We start from the raw sequence: 11021 nt of genomic DNA, 5'->3' as shown, positions 1-11021 counted from the left end.
GAGGCCGCAGGCAGCAAAATGGAGGCGGCAGTCGAAGCGGCGCCCCTTTCCAAGCTTGTTCACCAGAATCCCGATGCTTTGTTGTGCATGACTGCTTGCGACGCACACCGCGCAAGATAAAAATATATTAGCTTTCCGACGCTGATGCTTGTCACTGACCAATCAGAGCTGAATTATTCACAATCAATCAAACAATATTTAGCTTTTATGTAGTAAAAAAACAACTTGGAGACAAATATGCTCGCTGTTGCTGAATTTGCTCCTGATATACAGTATAACGTTCTTTGAGCATTTATAGAGAAATAAATAGAAAAAAGCCTCATGGAAATCTGTGAGTGGCAAGTCAGTGTAACAGGTGACCATAGACAATGGAAACATGTATGGCTTATGTTTGGAAAATAGATGACTGTGCAATGTATACGAATGGGCCATGGACCATATACTAAAATGTATCTTCTCCAACAGGTGTCTGAAATATCAACTTAATGTAAACAGAAAGTGCAATTGCCCAGACGGGTTATTGGCAGAATGTTAATTTGTAACCCTCCCATTTTAATTATTGATGTAATGTTATTTATACTATGCCAATTTGCCAATACAAATATGAAGTAACATGCAGTCTGTTTCTTTAGGCATAAAAAAAAAAATGCAGGGGCCTGGGTTGCTCAGCGAGTATTGATGTGACTACCACCCCTGTAGTCGCGAGTTCGAATCCAGGGTGTGCTGAGTGACTCCAGACAAAATTGGCCCAATTGCTAGGGAGGGTAGAGTCACATGGGGTAATGGTTCTCGCTCTCAATGGGGTAAGTTGTGCATGGATCACGGAGAATAGCATGAGCCTCCACATTCTGTGAGTCTCCACGTTGTCATGCACAACGAGCCACGTGATAAGATGCACAGATTGACTGCCTCAGAACAGAGGCAAGTGAGACTTGTCCTCTGCCACCTGGATTGAGGAGAGTAACCGCAGCACCACCAGGACCTTGTAAGTAGTGGGAATTGGGCAATCCAAAATTGGGGAGAAAAGGGGGATTAAAAAAAAAAATGCGATATTCATCAAATGTGGAGACAGGTGGCAAGATGCCATTAATATGTACAATTACATTGTTTATGAAAAAATAAGTTTCATTTATTTTATTTTATTTATGTGCAATACTTACATGAAAACTGATATGATATTTACAGTTATCGCCTCATAGATGCTGTAACTGAGCTGAAGCAGTGGGTGGCATTATTGCACTTCTACGTGCGTATTTCGCACCGCTTCTCGTGTGAATGGAAAACACCTGTACAAATGAGAAGCGCCAAAGCCTGCCGGCCACCGCATCCTGTGTAAAGCCGCCTTTATTCACATGACCTTTATCAAAGCCATGGTATAGAATAGTATAGTGCAATACAGTATGAAAGTGTCTGGTTCAATAAACAAATTATGAGGATTTAAAGAAAAAAACATGTCAATTAATATTTATATATGCTATACAAATCCATGTATTCAATTAGCAAAATAGCTTGTCCCAAACCACACACTTCTGCTGTATTCTACGTCATTTTGAAGTGCAAGTAGTGCGAGTAGTGTGTCAACACTGAAAATGCAACAAAAATAAGTGCACTATATTTTCATGGATGATGCACTTCTTCATTAATCAAAAGGGAGTGTGTAATGTTGGACACTTCATGCAATAGCAAAAGGGGCGGAGTTATCAGGCTGCACTGCTGGTCTGACAAAAAAATTGTAAATAATGGAGATTATATCAACCAGCAAAACTTCAGTGAATACAGCACCTTACAAATGTGAGTAAATTTGTTACCATCCCTCCACAATGTGTGACAATGTACATTGCTTGAGATACATGTGTTGAACTGAGGTTGACTAACTCACTAAAGCTATAAGCAACACGTTGTATGCATTTGAAACATCACTTACATCAGTTGTTAAACGGCAAATGGTTCCGTGTAAAAAGAACGTTATGTACCATTTGGGACAATGTTATTCTTTGAAAATGTATGCACTACGTACATAGAGTGCATAATGTATGTTGTAAGTTCAAAGTGTATAGTGTGTCATTTGGGACACAGTTTTGGTTACATATTAGTTTTTATAATTATACTGCTACCTGTACAACCCCATACCTCTTTGCACATAATTCTTTTTCCACCCTCTCCCCCTTTGCACTTGTTTTGCACTTAAAAGAGGAAGTTATAAAAGCTTTCTTTGCACTGTGCATTGATGTATTGCGGTTGCTTGAGTTGTGCTGTGTAAGAATAGTAACATTCACATGAATAGTAACTCACACAAGTGAAACTTTTCCACGCACATACTGTTTAGCAAAAATGTACAGCCTGGGGTTTATTTTGATGTAATTAAATATTATGCTGCTTAATTAGCTGTGGAAAACTCTGGTCTTTCAAATCACATCTTATGTTTATTTTTGTTTTCAGTTTCATTGACTAAGCATGGGTCAGATTCCTGCACAATTTATTTATTTTTTATTTGACTTGCTAAATCAGGATATCTGATTAATCAGCTGAAATATCATTATCTGGATACAAATTGTACGAATGAATAGAATTATCATAAAATTACAAGACTATTGTAACACTATTGCTCATACTTAGCACATGTAACAAGTCTTACATAGTTTTGAATAAGTATTAAACTTTGGCTTGTAACTCATCATCCATTTGTGCTACAGGCATAAATTATGCTTCAAATGGCTTGTTGAGGTGTGCTAATACTTTTACAATTACTTTTACTATTACTATGTTGCATTTTTAGTTGTAAATGATGTAATAAAGACAAAAGGAGTACATCCATTCATCCATCCATCCATCTTCAACCGCTTATCTGAAGTCGGGTCGCAGGGGCAGCAGCTCCAGCAGGTGTTGCCCTGAATTTACGAGCAACCTCCCACTCCATTGTCCCCTCACTCAAAAACAAGACCCCGAGGTACTTGAACTCCATCACTTGGGGCAATACCTCCATCTCTACCTGGAATACGCACTCCATCGGTTTCCTGCTGAGAACCATCGTCTCAGATTTAGAGGTATTAATCCTCACAAAAAGGAGTACATATTTTATTAATCCTGCTCCCTTACCCCAACTGATGCAGGTGAAATCAAGCTGCTGTGTGCATAATAGCAGGTTCATCAGACAGCATGTAACCTCCCCCAATGCCCCAAAAGACGTCATGTAGTTCCCCACATCTATGATGGGGAGAATCAACGTAACTAGCATGGGAACAGACTGCTCCAGCCACGGCCATTTCTCTCTATGTTATCTCTCCACAGAGTACTACATTCGGCTGGGGCCATCTAACGCTATTATATGCATCGGGGAAGGTGATCTGTTCCTTTTCTATTTTTTCAGAATAGCGGAAAATACATCACATGGGGTTTCCGGAGTAATTGGCACCAGTGGAGCACCTATCCCAGTACAGGGCATATTAGTACCTCTAGTGAGTCTGGCTGCAAACTCCTCCACCGAATTCGCGAGGGAGGAAGGACATCCAGGGTCCAAAACTTCGTTAACTCGACTGGGGGTAAAAGTGCACTTTTTCGCCTCAGAGGAGGAGAAAGACGCTATACGCAAGCGATACACACAGCCAGCTGTTCCATATTACCAAACTCTACCTGTTCGTACATGAAAGAACACGGGACGAAACCGGCTCAACCCGAAGATTGTAAAATGCTCTGCAGATGTCTACTAGAGAGGTGCCACTGGCCTGTGTCCACGAGGATGCCACACTCTTTGTAGAGTGTGCTCGAACCCACAAGGGGGCGGGCACGGCCTGGGTCTGGTAAGCCAATGCGATGGCATCCATGATCCAGTGGGCAAGCCTTCAGCATTTCAGCGTTCTCTTTCTGCTGTCCACTAAAGCATACAAAGAGCTGCTTAGAGCATCTAAAGCTCTGCGTGTGATCCAAGTAGATGTGCAAAGCACGCACCGGACACAGCAACGACAAGGCTGGGTCTGCCTCCTCCCGGAGCAGCTCTTGCAGGCTTACCACCTGATCCCTTAAAGGGGTCGTGGAAACATTGGGCACATAGCCCGGTCGAGGTCTTAGGATCATGTGAGAGTGTTCCGGACCAAACTCCAGGTCCCAGACCCTCTTGAAGGAAAGAGGCGCGTTCTAGGAGTATTCGGCCTCCTGGCGCCTCTCAGGAACCTGATGATCAGGTCGTTTTTACCAATGAACTTACCTTCAACTGCATCGTGGTGCACTGCTATTGCAGCAACATACACCTTCAGGGTGGAGGGGGACAGCCACCACTCTAGTTTCTCCTGCAGGGGGTCTTTGCTACGGGAAGAACACCACTTAGAGAACACATGCCACATCAGGGGAATTTAAGGGAGGTGCTGTCACGAGGAGCAAGTGGTCCAAGAACCAAGTCTGGGTGGGCCAATATGGCGCAACAAGGGTGACTTGTTCCTCGTCCTCCCTGACCTTGCACAGTGTCTGTGCTAGTAGGCTCACTGGGGGAACGTGCATTTGCACAGCCCCCACGCCAGCTGTGTGTCAGTTCTTCTGTGCCAAGGGGGGCTCCTGTCATTGCATACCAGAGCGAGCAGTGAGAGGATTCCCGGGAAGCAAACAGATCTACCTGTGCTTTGCCAAATCGACTCCAAAGCTGGACCACCTGGAGGGGAGTCTCCACTCTCCGCTGAGCATCGCCTGCTGCGACAGCACATCCGCTGTAGTGTTGAGGCTGCCTGAGATGTGAGTGGCCCACAGCAACCTCAGCCGCTGCTGACTCCAGAGGAGGAGGTGACGGTCGAGATGCAACATGCGACAAGAGCGTAAGCTGCCATGGTGATTTATATATGCCACCGCCGCTGTGTTGTCAAACCAGACCACACCTGCTTGCCGTGGACCAATGGCAATAGCCTAAGCAGGGCGAGAAGTACAGCCAGCAACTCTAGGCAGTTGATGTGCCTCGCTCATTTGCCCCATTGAGTTCCAAGATGGGGCATCCACTTCCTGCGGGGGGCTCTACGCTGGGGTCAAGATCTAGGCTCGGGCTGTGGCGGAGCGGCCTGGGCTTTCGCCGCCGCAGGGAAACGACCTTGGTGAGCAGACAGGGTATGGGATCTTGAGCCGCACTGGAGCAAGATGTGCTGTATGGCTGTGAGCAGCGCCCTGTACCCAGAAACCAATCATGGGGGCAAATGATCATGCTGGGGGATGGGAGGTCCACGGGGATTTACCCAGCAAGACCGTGCACATTGAACTCCCCATATCACCTTCAGCGCCAGCTAGGCCGGCCTTGTACCCTTGGGTAGTAGGCGCAATGCGGGAGGCGGCTGAAGTGGCTTTCCCTCGGAAGAAGAAAAGCCGCGATTGCAATGTTGCTATGATCATGTCCTCACAATGAGAACACAAACCATCCGCAAACGCTGTCTCAGTGTGATCGTGGCTCAGACACATGAGGCAGCGCCTGTGGCCGTCAGGAGGTGGAGAGATAAGGACCTAAACCATGAATCACAAAAAGACAGAAAGGCATCATAAAAAAGATGCATCTTTAAAAAGATGTACATGTCAATGTGTTGCTGTAATAGAGGAAAATGTACTCTTTTCAGTAATATATATGTGCCGTATATCCAAAAGCATACGCTTCTGTCAGAGGAGAATGGAACAGCAGTGGGATTCAGCTAGCTGATACACAACCGCTCGGCTCTGTAGAAAAAATCTGAATAAGAGTGGGCAATCCTTCTCCTTTTATACCCGTATGTCTGGAGAAGTGGCATGTAAATTCCACTCGCCAATTCCCATTGGCCTTTTCTCAAAGATTGAGGTGTTTCGGGGCTCTCAAAAATGACCACTAGTGTCACTACATTGACACAACACTGAATGAGTGACAGAAGGGGAACCAGTGTTTTTGAAGCTGCTCATGTAATGTGGTATCAGTAGTGTCAGAGGTAAAGATGAACACATTTTAATTGATGCAGAAATGGGGTCTGATGGGGGATGGCACTTATCAGTATTTAAGCAGAATGGGTTGATTTCTGGGTACATGAACATTCGGAAGCAACATGCCAATTTCCCATTTGATTATTGTTGGAAGGAGGGACCCAAGCAACATCGAGAGACCAGAATATCTTAGGTATGGGTTATTTTGACTTAGGCTGGTAAGTAACCAACTAGCACCTAGTAAGCACCAGTACAATGAAAATCAAATCTTGTATATGTGCTGCATTAAATAAAATGTATAGAACGTTTATTTACCCAATAGACTGAGCTTATTTTCCCAGCCCTCAACCCTCATCAGGTTTTCATGGTGTGAAAGAAAGAGGCTGACCGTCCTTCCTGCAGCCGCCCAACAAAGCAAATGAGGTCACAACCCTGGCCTGCTGAGGAAACTCTGCTCTATTATTAAAAATGAATATGCCTGCTGTTGGATTTGAACCTAAACCATGTGTGAATTAAACACAAAACCATGGCATTCCCTCAGCAAATCCCTAAAGTCACACAATGTTTGTAAAGAGCTATCAGGAACACACAAAAAGTTGAGTGTACGTGCAAAGCATTGCTCTTCTGTAACCATGGAGATGAAGCTAGTTGGGCATTCAGAAGGGCCCAGGGATAAGTGAGTTAGCAGCCGAGTCTGACTAAATTAATGAGATTTTTCACAGTTATTATAACCAGCCCAGCACAGCCGGTTACGAAACACATGCTGCACTCTCTACTGTTTGACAACAAATTTTTTTCTTGCTCACACTCTTCATCTCTTTCTCTCGCTTCGTTCCTCTGCATTTCAGTCTCTCAGACAAGCAATTACACATACAGTACACACACTGTAAAAAAAAATTGTCTGTGTTCTAAATGTGCACACAAATAACTTATTTGGAGACAGAGAGTGTAAAAGGATTAATCTCACCGTCTCATATTTCACACCAAAATCAAAAGAAGTAAAATCAAATATTAGGACCATCAGGCATGATGGCATTATTTATATGACACTTAAGCACATTCACCCTAATTCTCATTATTGTAACATGGAAAACATAATGACATATTTTTTTTAATTTGTAAGTTTGTATCATGGTATTTGTTCTACTGCCTTTAAGACGATAAACAATATATCGTATAACAATTTCTACTGTTAATTAAATGGAAAATGAGGTAACCTGCACTGCAAAAGAAATTAAATACATTATCCTGTTAAATGTATGGTTAAAAAAAGGCAGTTTGCTCATTTTGGTGCATGTATATTTTACAGTTCTCTACCATATATAATTTGCACTTTTAACTACCATAGTAGTTAGTACAGGTGGTAAAACAAATGGTCACATAATGACTAGAATTAGTTGCCCTTTCAGGAGCAATGCACAATAAATATGTAGAGGCAGTGCACAGTGTCGCTTGTCTCACACAAAAACAAAACACTATCAGGTTAACACACGTGACACTAAAATAACACAATAAGCATGAACTAAAAAACATAAAATGCAACATAAAACATCCCTGTCTATATAATTTATATAAAAAATAAGAAGAAAAATAACTATTTCAATTAAATGTAATCGAAGGCCAAACTGCTGTGAGTTCTAGAGTATGAAATTCCCACTGACACATTAATATTATAATCAGGAGCCTCTTTTTTCACTTTTTTCCTTATTTCTTCCTGAAACATACATATAACATAAAAAATGACATATTGTTACTTACAGCAGACTATCCCGATTCAAACGTGCCCAAACACAACATATTAAGATGAGGAGATCTTGAAATATCCCTTAAAAAGTGTACATGGAAAGAGGATGCACATAAGGGCCCTCAACACACACGTGTGTGTGTGTGTGTGTGTGTGTGTGTGTGTGTGTGTGTGTGTGTGTGTGTGTGTGTGTGTGTACACGTGTCCAAGGACATTGTGTGTGCAAACACACATCCACATATGTGCTCATCTAAAGAATTGGGATGCTCCTGAACACTTAATATTTCTGTATTTTGTAGTCTAATTAATCTAATCAATGGCTGGTCATTTTTGACCGTGAACACAACAGGTGTAAAAAAGTGAAAAAAATTAAATGGTCCTATTTGTGTGGTGTGTTCACCATATCTGAACAAAGTTAAAGAATTTATTCCAATTGGATTAAGTAAATAAATAAGAAATAAGAAAAAAAGTTTAAGTAGTCTAAATAAAATCCTCTTTTCCTCCTGTCAAGTGTCATAGACTAGTACTGGCGGATGTCAAAACACATTTCTGGCTAGTTGATATGAAATGTGAAGCAGTATACTTTAGTGTAACATCTTAAAATAATAAAAAAGGATTACTGTATAGTAATCATATGTTAGTATAATCATGCAAATCAATAATCATGCCGTTTTTATAGCCTTGTTAATGTACTCATGTGAAGGAAGTGCAGAGAGCATTCTTCCATTAAGTTGGCCAGCGAGTTTTCCGATTATGACAAAATATGAGGCATTATATTTTGTTTTTGCTATTTTCATACTTTTTGCAACAGACTACATTATAACAGCCTTTTATAATGAATATGCAAGACACTGAGCAACAATGGGATGTAGTGCGGCAGCTAAAAATATCTGTCAAACAGTATATGTACATAGATGTATACATACACTCACTTTATTAGGTACACTAGTACACCAACTTATTCATGTGATTAACTTATCAGCCAATCGTGTGGCAGCAGTACCATTCATAACATTATTCAGAAACGGTTCAGGAGCTTCAGTTAATGTTCACATCAATCATCATGACCATGTCATGTTTGTTGGTGCCAGATGGGCTGGTTTGAGTATTTCTGTAACTGCTGATCTCCTGGGAATTTCACGTACAACAGTCTCTAGAATTTACTCAGAAAGGTGCCAAAAACTAAAAACATCCAGTGAGCAGCAGTTCTGTGGACTGAAATTCCTTGCTGATGAGATAGGTCAATGGAGAATAGCCAGACTGGTTCAAGCTGACAGAAAGTCTACAGTAACTCAGATATTCACTCTGTACAATTGTAGTGAGCAGAACAACATCTCAGAATGCACAATACATCACACCTTGAGGCGGATGGGCTACAACAGCAGAAGACCCCATCAGGCAATTTATTAGGACAAAAGTGTTCCTGATAAAGTGCTCAATGAGTGTATTTTGTATATAGATGTCTATGTGCCCCCCGAGTATTTGACAAGTACTCGAGTAATCACTTCAAGTACTTCAGTAGACATAATGACCAGAATGCCCATCCTTAATTCGTAAAAAAACCTCCAGGCTATTTCCTAGTCATACAAGTACAGCTACTTCAAAGTAGGAAAACTGAAATCTCCTAAATTGCTGGTTAGGATAACACATTTAATGAAATATTTTCAATCAGGAAACAATCACAGATTGTGCTTGTTTAGCTCAGTTAAATGCTCTCCAAACAGTGGTTTTTAATTCTTAATGCTCAGTTGAGTGAATCAACAAAACCTAGCTCCTTGCTCTAAACCTTTACACTTATAAAATGTATAGTCTTGATTATCCAGGAAAACTGACCACAATTATTAATGACTTATCCTTTCAAATGCTCTCTAGAAGGAAAAGGTAAGTCATATTCTTTTCTGTGTTTCCTACATACATACTGTATGAGAGACAGACTGTACGAGTGTGTGTTTTTGTGTGTATATGCATGAGAGTGGGTTTTTGTGTGTATATGCAAAGAACCTTCCAGTCTGATCTTTATGGCTGGAATAAGACTTCCAGGAATTGTGTCCCAGAGAAATAATAGAGAGGCATTGCAGCTCCTGTCCTCTGAAGCTCTTCCCTGCTTCTGTTCCAGTCTCTGCTACTAATTAGCCAGAGCCAGCAGCTGGGAGCGATAGGAAAAGACACAAGCCAAAAATGACATGGATCAAGAACACTAATGCCTCATAATGTGGAGAATACCACTAATGAAGCCACAGTCAACCACAATGGAAGAAGCAAAACCCGGCAGAACAAAGCATTAAGATGAGCCATGATGAGAGGAGATACTTTCTGAAAGCCAAACATTCCTGGGGCTTATCGCTGAGAAGTTTATTTTAATTAAAGATGAGACATACTTATTAAATAATAGATTATTCATAACTGAAGAAATAAAAAATGAAATTATGATGTTCATTATCAAAGTTTTTGTTTTTATATACCATAAATCTCTCTTACAAATTAATCTCTTCATTTTATTGTGTTTATGTATGCAGCACATTCATAGTTTTATTATTACTCCAAAATGCTACTTTTTTCTCATTAAAGAGCCATAGGTGGATTTTAGCAATTCAGAGAAAATAAAAAGGTGAGTAATGGGGATTATCAGGAATCAAAGATAACCCCATGAAATCAAAATGACAACCATGTGGCATTTAGTCCTGTTTATGGAGTGCAACAGTGTTCTTGTTACCCCGCTGCATATTTCTGATAATTTCTTAAACATTTTTTTTTAGGTACAAATATCTGCCACCTAGCCTGCTACACACTCCTCCACAGGTTTCATTTTGGCATTATCTCCTCTCTCTCACATAAATCTTTGGTCATCATATGGTCTCATCCTCTCTTCCCTCCTCAAACCAGTTATCCTCGCTTGATGCCAATAATGCTACTAACACTCTTTGCTCCATCAATATCTTGTCTAGACTATATCTGTCCCCTCTCCTCCAGGCCAGTCTGCGCTACACCATCACATGCCTGGCTTTCTGATGTTCTTCGTGGACATGGTTCCAATCTCAGGGCTGCTGAAAGAAAAAAAAGGCAAAAGATCTAGCTGACGTCTGAATGTAACCTTCACTGCTCTTTTTATTCTCTGCTAACATCTCCAATGCTTAAACATCATAATATGAAAACAAAACCTTTCCAAAGTCTCTGAAATGGGCATTATGGGAATCACGCTCCGGTGTCCAAGTCACCCCAACTAGCTACCGGAGCACCTCAGGGTTCAGTGCTTGGGTCCCTCTTCTTTTCCTTATAAATGACATCAATGGGATCTGTCATTCAGGCTCATGGCTTTTCCTATCATTGCTATGCCAATGACCCACAACTCTACCTCTCATTCCAGCCT

Source organism: Xyrauchen texanus, chromosome 26, assembly GCF_025860055.1.
Source record: "Xyrauchen texanus isolate HMW12.3.18 chromosome 26, RBS_HiC_50CHRs, whole genome shotgun sequence".
In the NCBI taxonomy this organism is placed as follows: domain Eukaryota; kingdom Metazoa; phylum Chordata; class Actinopteri; order Cypriniformes; family Catostomidae; genus Xyrauchen; species Xyrauchen texanus.
This window is presented reverse-complemented; position numbering follows the sequence as displayed.